Source organism: Piliocolobus tephrosceles, chromosome 7 (genome assembly GCF_002776525.5).
Source record: "Piliocolobus tephrosceles isolate RC106 chromosome 7, ASM277652v3, whole genome shotgun sequence".
NCBI classification, from domain to species: domain Eukaryota; kingdom Metazoa; phylum Chordata; class Mammalia; order Primates; family Cercopithecidae; genus Piliocolobus; species Piliocolobus tephrosceles.
This window is the reverse complement of record NC_045440.1, coordinates 21,819,221-21,828,749: the sequence shown is the minus strand read 5'-3', so window position 1 is coordinate 21,828,749 and position 9,529 is coordinate 21,819,221. Positions and strand designations below refer to the sequence as shown.

General features: G+C 39.4%; 1 pseudogene; it reads left to right on the top strand.

Annotated features, from left to right (window-relative positions):
* The first annotated feature begins 2,256 nt into the window (after positions 1–2,256).
* LOC111545637 overlaps positions 2,257–9,529 on the top strand; it is a 12,213-nt pseudogene continuing 4,940 nt past the window's right edge.

Here is a 9,529-nt window from a genome sequence, read left to right as displayed (position 1 = left end):
TTTTTTTTTTTTTTTTTTTTTTGAGATGGGGTCTTGCTGTGTTGCCCAGGTTGGTCCTGAACTCCTTGGCTCAAGCAATCTTCCCACCTTCACCTCCCAGGTAGCTGGGATTACAGCCATGAGTCACCACACCCAACTGAATATTTTTCTCAAAGGGATGTTGCAAAGGTGGAAGTAAGAAAAGCAATTAGGGAGCTATTTCAACCATCCAAGTGAGAGTTATGGTGGCTCCCATCAAACCCACAACAGTGGGGGTAGTTAGTGGTGGTAGGACACTGGATATATTTCTGATACAGTGTGAACATTATCTCATAATACGTAGGGTGTGGGATTTGAAAGAAAGAGAAAAATTAAGAATAAATCCAAAGTTTTTCACTTGAGCAACCAGAAACCTCAAAATCTCATCAATTTAGATGGGGATGAACAGGGACAACACATTTTTAGGGGGAAGTTTAGGAGTTCTGTTTTGTACATTGAGGGAGATTGCATAAATGACCATAATTTTTTTCTTATCCCTCTATGCAGGCCTCTTTGCAATGTGGTTTTACTGCTCATGCCATGAAGAGGTGACGGCTGTTTCTCCATCTCTTGAATCTGGAAGACTCTTGTGACTTGCTTTGACCAAGAGAATGTGGCAGAAGTGACACTAGGTGACTTTCAAGCCTAAGCCTCAATAGCCTCTACTCCCACTACCTTGGAAAGCTTCCCTGATACTCCATCCTGACCTAGAGGATGAGAGACCAAATGGAGCGGAGATGAGTTGTTCCAGTGAGACCCTACAGATCAGCCCACCAACAGCCAGCAGCAACCACTAGATCTGGGAATGAGGCATCCTGGACCCTCCAGCCCCAGGTGAGTTTCCAGGGAAATCACACTGTTCATCTACCTTCGCAACTTCTTTTTTCCTCATTCAGTATTATGTTTTTAAGATGTATCTATAAATAAAGACATCCACTTCAGTCATTTTTAACTACCCAGTAGAATCCCATTATGTTGCTTATTCATTCCCCTACAAAAGGGATGGCCATCCTTGCATATGTGCACATTTATGAGTTTCTTAAGATACATACCAAGAAATGGAAGTGCTGAGTCCGAGGGGATGCTCATTATTCAACTGTATTAGGTGTTGCCAAATTCTTCTCCAAAGTGGTTCTTTCAGTTCACCCACCCACCAGCAAAGGATGAAAGTTCCTTTTTCCATACATCTTCCCTAACACTTTGTGTAATTAGACTTTCATTTTCCCAATCTTACAGGAATAAAATCGATCTCACTGTTTTTCTAATTTTCTTATTCCAGATTGTTGTGAGGTTGAGAATAATTTTATAAATGTATTAGCCATTAGGGATTCCTCTTCATGTCATGCCTCTTCATGTCATTTGTCTATTTTTCTATTAGATATTTTTGCTTTGCCTTATCTATTTTTAGTCATTCTCTGTGGATCCTAGGAATATGGTTTACACATTTCTTCTCCTGATCAGTGGATTTTTTTTCTTTGCACTTTATTTATGATGTCCTTTGTTGAAGACATTTAAATTTTAATATAGCCTAATTTATTATTTTTGCCATTATAGTCAAATCTTTTTTCTTTTTTGCATGCACAAAATTTACTAAAGGCATTTTGGTTTTTGCTTATAGTCGAATCTTTTTTGTTTTGATCTACCTGAAGTTAAAGATTTTCTCTATTTTCTCCTACATGGTTTAGTTTGCTTTTCACATTTAAGTATTTAATCCATTTATAGTTTCCTTTTGTGTACGATATAAGGATCTGGTTTCATAGATCCACTTACAACCAATGTTTCAACACTATTATTGACTAATTCATCCTTTTTCATTCATTTCGATGTCTCGTCTGTCTTATTTCAAGTGTCCACTTATGAGCAGGTGGACAAATGACCTGTGCTTCGGTCATTTGTCCTAGAAACCGTGTGTCAATATCAAAACTGTTCCAATAACCATAGCTTTATAGCAAGTCTTGATACTTGATAGAGCAAGTTCTCCTCCATTTCCTCCCTCTTGTTTATTTTTAGTCTTTTATTCTTCAATAGGATTTATAATCAGCTTGTCAAGTTTGAAACCTGTACTAGTTTCCTAGAATGGCTGCAACAAAGCATCGCAAACTGGGTGGCTTAAAAACTACAGAAATTTGGCTAGACAAGGCAGTTGAGGAGGAGGGGGTGCTTGAGGCGGGGCTGGCCCAGTGTGCACTCCTCACCTCGGAGACAGTATGGCTCGTGGAACAGCTGCTTTTGGAAGACTATTGCCCAGAAGAAAAGATGTTTGATTTTCATAAGCCAAAGATGTACCAGCATATAGAGGGCTGCTATATCTGCAAAGCTAAGTCCTCCAGTTCTTGATTCACTGACAGTAAATGCTATGAAAAGGACTTCCAGAGCCATTTTGGATTATGAGACTTGTTCAGGAGACATCTGCAATGCCTGTGTCCTGCTTGTAAAATGATGGAAGAAGGTGCTAGCAGGATTAAAAAAAAAAAAAAAAAACTAGAGTCATGTGGTAGTTACAAGGCCTGGACCCAGTATAAAGAGTACACTGAAACCAAAGGAAGTGAAAACTATCTGGGAACAGGATAAAAAGCATCCAGATCAGTAAACTGCAGAAGAAATTTGAACGTCATAATTCTGATGCTCACAATACCACCTCAAATGCGTCCCCAGCTCAATCTCCTTGTAACAGTAACCAGTTAGATGACAGCTCAGATAGAGAGGTGGTTTCTGGTTCTAACAGAACACCAGTTTTTTTTCCTTTTTAGAGCTCACATACTGGAAAAGACAGAAGAGACGTTGTGGGGTCATCTATAAAGACTGTTTTGGGGAAGTCCTCATCTACACACATCTCTTCAAGCCTTGCTGCAGTCATAAGAAAGAAGCTGGGCCAGGCACTGTGTCTCACGCTCGTAATCCCAGCACTTTGAGAGGCCAAGGTGGGCAGATTGCCTAAGGTCAGGAGTTCGAGACCAGCCTGACCAACATGGTGAAACTCCGTCTCTTCTAAAAATACAAAAATTAGCCGGGCATAGTGGTGCACCTGTAATCTCAGCTACTCTTGAGGCTGAGGCAGGAGAATCACTTGAACCCAGGAGGCAGAGGTTGCAGTGAGCTGAGATCGCGCCACCTCACTCACTCCAGCCTGGGTAATAGAGTGAGACCCTGTCTCCAAAACAACAGGAAAAAAAAAAAAAAGAAAAAAGAAAAAAGCATCTGCTGAGAAGCCAGAAGCCAGAGGAGCAGGGGCCAGAGCTTCTGCCCATCCCCACTCAGGAGTGGAGACTGAGGTTTTCATGTAAAAGGGGAACACACACAAAAAAAATCTAAATTTTGAAAAGACCACAAAGCAACAAACTGACCCTCCTATTTTTAACTTGGATACCTGCTATTCTGCCAAAAGACAACGTCTAGAATAGTTTTCAATGGGTTGATTTTCCCTCAGTCCCACAAACTTTGAAACCAGTGTCTAACTCACTAAAAAAAGAGCTGTATGTAATATTTAAGACGCTGACTGTTTCATAGGAAAGCTGAATGCTGCTGTAAAGTACTCTTTAACTCTTTTTTTAAAAATCCCCTTCTAATGAATGAAACTAGGGGAGTTTCAGGGGACAAAGATGGAATTTGTTTATGAGAAGCTGTAGTTTTTAATCTTTCTGTATTGAGAAGCAGTGGTTGGGGCATTTTTTAAGATGGCTGACTACACTTGTTTTCCCTTATGATAATAAATTTGTCATAACTAGGTAACATGGACTTGGCCCTAGAGGTAGCTGTTTATAATTTTGAAATATTAAGGTCTTGCCTAGTTTCTGATGATTCAACTTGTACTACTGATTATCAAGCAGGACAGACTGAGCTTTCTGTTGCAAATACCTTGGAGGAGAAAGTAATTTCTCAATATATAGAGAGGTAACTTGATGCTATACGTTGCATCCTGTGCTATCTCCCTTCACATTAACATTTGATAAAAATTTTAGTGTACGTGAAACTTCTAAAGCAGAATCAAAGCTTCTCTTAGGGAAATGCCAAGACAGGTGAGACCCTGCAGGAATAGGGCCAAAGCATTACCACATGGTAGAGAACACACCCTATCAAAAATGTTAAACTATCTGAAAAATACAATGTGCAAGTCTTCAGGATGACACAAAACAAAGGTTAATGCTATCTGGGGCACATTTCTTAGAGGGCTTGCTGAGTTTGTAAATAACCGACTTTTGCTTGTGTTACATGACTTTGATGACTTCATTGAAAGTCTGCACAATTCAATTTCAGCTCTGGATTACTTCAGTTGACCTTTGTGAAGGCTTTTATCTGTGTAGAGTGAGTGTTTGACTTGTTCCAGCCTATTAGGTTTTTATTTTCTTTCACTCTGTATTAAAAGCAAATTTTACTAAAAGAAAAGAGGTTTGTGTTCATGTTAAGTGGGTTGGTTTTGGTTTGGCTTCTTTTATTCAGACTTTCTGAACATTGCGATAACCTGAACTTAGAGCTCTTCAATCCTAAAATCCTCATGAAAAGGTTCTCACTCGAACCCAAACCAAAGCACTCTTACTGCCACTTTCTGAATGTTCAGGAAAAAGTATCACCAGTTCAGTCTTTTCATAATGAGGGAGAAGCACTTGCCTGCCTTGTAGTAACAAGACTCAGTGCTTATTTTTTTAACTGCATTTTAAATATTGGATAGTATAACAATAAGGAGTGAGCCACCTTTTATGGCCACCCTGAAGTTTTATAGTTCTTAATCTAAACATTCTATATTTCCTTCTTTTGGGAAAAAGTTACATGCTACAAGCCACCATATGCACAGACTATACAGTGAGCTGGGTCGGCTCTTCCCGTCTTTGAGGCAAATTACAAAAGTCCAGCCATTGTTATCCTCCTGAGTTATTTTGAAAATTTTTTTTCATATGTTGGCTGTAGTATTAGTGGTAGAATATACTATACTATGGATCATCTCTACTCCTGTATTTATTTGTTTATTACTAGACCTCAACCATGGTCTTCTTCTTCCCCTTCCACCTCTCTTCACCTGTGGGATGTACTATATGCAGTCATGCACTTTGTACTAATATATTAGAAATCTACAGACCTATATTGTACTTTTTATACTGTTGGCTACTTATAATCAAAACTTTTACTAGGGAATCGAATAAGTCTAGTCTTATTACAAACTTTTTTTAAAATACAGAAACTTGTTCTTTCACACTTCTGGAGGTCAGAAGTCCGAAAGTGTGTATCAGCAGGTTGGTTCCTTCTGGGGACCGGGAGCAGGGAATCTGTTCCATGCTTCTCCCTGAGCTTCTGGTGGTTTACTAGCAGTGGTTGGCATTCTTTGGCTTGTAACTGTATCACTCCAATCTCTGTGTCCATCCTCACACAGCCAACATCACCCAGCCTTCTTCCTTGTGTGTGTCTCTGTGTCTTCATGTGGCCTTCCTATAAAGATTAGGGCGAGATCTAATGTGACCTCATCTTAACTTAATTACATCTGTGAAGACTCTATGTCCAAATAAGGTCACATTCACAGATCCTGGGAGCTAGGACTTTACCTTCTCTGTTAGGAATATGCCATACAACCCTCAATAAAACCTTTGATTGCAATTACATTGCATTTGGGTGCCAATCAAAACCACCATGGGATACCACGTTACTCCTGCAAGAATGGCCATAATAAAAAAATAATAGATGTTGGTGTGGATGTGGTGAAAAGGGAACACTTCTACACTGCTGGTGGGACTGTAAACTAGTACAATCACCATGGAAAACAGTGTGGAGATTCCTTAAAGAACTAAAAGTAGAACTGCCATTTGATCCAGCAATCCCACTGCTGGGTATCTACCCAGAGGACGAGAAGTCATTATACGAAAACATTTCATTGCACACCCATGCTTATAGCAGCACAATTCACAATTGCAAAAATGTGGAGCAAACCCAAATGCCCATCAATCAACGAGTGGATAAACTGTGATATCTATACCTATATACATATACATATACATATAATAGATATTATATAGATCTATTAGATATTATAGATATAACAGATATTATATAGATACATATAGATATGATGGAATACTACTCAGCCATAAAAAGGAATGAATTAATGGTGTTCACAGACACCTGGATGAGATTGGAGACTATTATTCCAAGTGAAGTAACTCAGGAATGGAAAACCAAACATGGTATGTTCTCACTCACAAGTGGGAGCTAAGCTATGAGGATGCAAAGGCATAAGAATGATAAAATGGACTTTAGGGACTCGGCGGGAAAGGATGGGAAGCAGGTGAGGGATAAAAGACTACAAATTGGGTTCAGTGTATACTGCTCGGGTGATGCATGGACCAAAATCTCATAAATCACCACTAAAGAACTTATGTAGCCAAATACCACCTAGTCTCAAAAACCTATGGAAATAAAAACATAAGATAAAATTAAAAGGAAATTACATTGCATTTGGGGATTTGTTTAGGGGAGGATTGTCATTTTTACTTAATTTACTTGAATTTTACTTATTTCCTTCCAGAATATTTTATCCTTTTCTTCATAAGATTTTTAAACATCTTTTGTTCCATTTACTCCCAGGTATCTTATTGTTTTTTGTTATGCTTCAAAATGGTATCTTTTTTCAAGTTGCATTTTTCTACTTCTGTGTTGCTGGTGTACAGAATGCTGGCTGTGTATTTGGGGGCAATTGACAAAACATTCAATAATTATTATTCACTGGGATGTTTTGTGTATAGTCATACTGTCTGCGTTGACAATTTTATTTTTTCCTTTCCAGTCTATAGTCCCTTTATTTATACTCTTTTCTCATTACGTTGGTAGGACCTTCATTAAATGATGAATAAAAGTAGCAACTGGGGATATCCTTCTTTCCAATTATACAGAAATATTTTTACTGTTTGGCCATTCATTATGAGGTTTGCTTTGACATTTTGTTTAAAATATTTTATCAAATTACTTTTTATTCACAATTGGGAAAAAACTATTTTGATTTTGTGTTTGCTTTCATCATGTATGGTATCAACTTTCATACCAAAGGTTTGATCAGAATCTATAAAAATAATTATATGTTCTTTTGTCTTTTCCATATGCTACTATGGTCAATTTCATTGGAGAATCTTTTAATGTTAAACAATTCCAACACTCCTGTGATAAATCATATTTAGTTGTGTTTTTCACTCCTTTTATCTTATTTATTATATTCTTGATTACAAAGTTATGATCACATTTTTAAATGTGGTGTTCCATATCAAGGAAAATGGAAATAGTCACACATAAATATTTTTATATCTGTGTCTATCTCTCCTCAAATAGGGAGCAGAAGTATTTCTGCTTTTATCCTTGACACCAATGTGTCAAGGATTGGACAAAAAGGCAGAGGCAGAAGGAATCTGCTGTACTTTTATCTGCATAAATATCTGCGGTCAGATCCCACAAGTGAAGCCCTGAGGTGTCCTGTCGAGGTGTTAGTGGATGACAGAAGTTGTCCCCACGTGTACGCAGGGACACAGGGATAGAGGGTGCCCTCTAAGAGCTGCACCATCAGCTCACCTGGTACCAGTCACAGTTGGAGCCATATAGGATCTCCAAACGCCACTTTCTTCCTGGATGTCGGTGTTTAGGGTTGTTAATGTCTGAAAGGCCAAGAGTCATTGGAAATTCTATCAAGAAATAACAGGAGTTCTCTGAAGATCAGAGAAGAGCTGTGGAGTCTAATTAGAAATACTACCACAAGGGAGACTGGGAAGTCAGCAGTGACCGGGACCTCCAGGAGGGCGTTGGTCCTTCTTGCTTCTGCCCTCTTGCTCTAAAAGACACGTATATTTCTGAAGCTCCCATGGGGAACAGGATCTCCTTGATGATGCATCCATACAACAAGAGTGGTTGCACTTCTTAGAGGTCACGCCAATATACATAACCACCAGTAATGCCTGAACATAATGCCAGAAAAAGGGTTGCTCCATGCAACAGTTGTGGTGAGGGATTCCCCTGGGTGTCAGAAGACCAAACCTCTCCCTCTCTTTGGTTCTTGATCCACCCTAATTACACTGGACATCACACCTGTGATTATAAAGTAACTGTGGCTGCAATATTTTAAAATTACATGTAAACTACCATAATTCACATATGTACAGGTTCTTGTGCACTTATTAAAAGTTTCAGTTAGCCATAATCCTGCCTTAGATTAACTTCATGGAATATGACGCCACCAATGTAAACAGAATATTTGTTAAAGGGGAGGTAGTCAGTGTAGGGTAGGGAGGTGGCAGCTGGAAGAGCACGATAGAAGACTTGGGCTCAAGGCATCAGCTCTGATTCCAACCCCAGACTAGTCACTTAACTTCTGGGACCTTATCCGCCAATATGAAAACCATACTTGATGACTCTTTGAGCTTTTGTGTGCTAGAATTTCTTTTAATAAACCATTTTTATAATCACATCTCCTATATTACCTTGTGTTTCTTTCTTTTGTGAGTGTCTTGCTTTCATCAACAGCTTGAAACACATTGTGGGCAGAGATCCCATACACTCCTTCTTTTATATATTCCTTGTGGTCTAACCAGAGTTTATGATGTGACAGGAGCCAAGTAAGGGTTTAGCAGAGTGAATGTGTGAATGAATGACTTTGAATCTCCCTGTGATGGTGAATTTCATGTATTAACTCAACTGGGCCATGGCATGTCCAGATAGGTGGTAAAACATTATTTCTGGGTGTGTCCCTGACAATGTTTATGGAAGAGATTAGCATTTGAATCAATAGACTGAGTTAAGAAGATCCACCCTTACCAATGTGTCAAGGATTGAACAAAAAGGCAGAGGCAGAAGGAATTTACTGTGTCTTTTTGAGCTGGGACGTCCATCTTCTCCTGCCCTCCAACATCAACATTGCTGGTTACGTGGACCTTCAGACTCACAATGGAATTGACCCTATTGGCTCCCCTGACTCTAAGGCCTTTGAGCTTGAATTGGAACAATGCCACTGGTTATCCTGGGCTGCCAGCTTGTAGAGAGATGGCATATCAAGAGACTTCTCAGCCTCCACAATTGCTTGAGCCAGTCCTTCATATAAAGACAGATAGATAGATAGATAGATAGATAGATAGATAGATAGATAGATAATATATAGATAGATTTTTTTGAGAGAGAGAGTCTCGCTCTGTCACCCAGGCTGGAGTGCAGTGGCATGATCTTGGCTCACTGCAACCTCCGCCTCCTGGATTCAAGCAATTCTCCTGCCTTGGCCTCCTGAGTAACTAGGACTACAGGTGCACGTCTCCATGCCCAGCTAATTTTTGCATTTTTAGTAGAGACGGGGTTTTGCCATGTTCACCAGGCTGGTCTCCAACTCCTGACCTCAAGTGATCCACCTGCCTTGGCTTTCCAAAGTGCTGGGATTACAGGCGTAAGCCACCACAACCGGCCAATATCTATGTGTCTATAAAGATCCTATTGGTTCTGTTTCTCTGGAGAACGCTGACTAATACACTGCCTAACCTCTAGCTCATAGTAGCCAGACAAAGGT